Source organism: Sinocyclocheilus grahami, unplaced genomic scaffold (assembly GCF_001515645.1).
Source record: "Sinocyclocheilus grahami isolate Dianchi unplaced genomic scaffold, SAMN03320097.WGS_v1.1 scaffold229.1, whole genome shotgun sequence".
NCBI classification, from domain to species: domain Eukaryota; kingdom Metazoa; phylum Chordata; class Actinopteri; order Cypriniformes; family Cyprinidae; genus Sinocyclocheilus; species Sinocyclocheilus grahami.
The window spans coordinates 639,135-639,571 of record NW_015505408.1 but is presented as its reverse complement, the minus strand read 5'-3'; positions in this window follow the sequence as shown (position 1 = coordinate 639,571).

Below are 437 nucleotides of genomic sequence, written 5' to 3'. Positions count from 1 at the left end.
CACACACACACACACACACACACAAACACACACACACACACACACAACACATACACACAAACAAACACACACATAGATCTGAAGGCTGGACCTCAACAAGTGCAAGCAATCACGTTGTCATAGTAATGAAATAGGCCTAATATTTGTCTCTTGCCAATGTAGTAGCCTACTACAATACAACAAAGCATTTTCACCTTAAATACATGCTTATTTATCATTTAATGAAGATTATATTTCACATGTAATAACTTCAGGCGCTGTTAAATAACATTAGAATCCAGCTCAGCGGAGGATATCGCTGCTGCACATGCTCAGTATTAAACGCCTCACCCAATGAGACTTTATTAACGTGTCGATTCTTTTCGCTGTCGGGCAGCATGTCGTTTTTTGTTTTACTGGAAAAATCCTTAACCTCTCCTTCCCACGCAAAAATCACT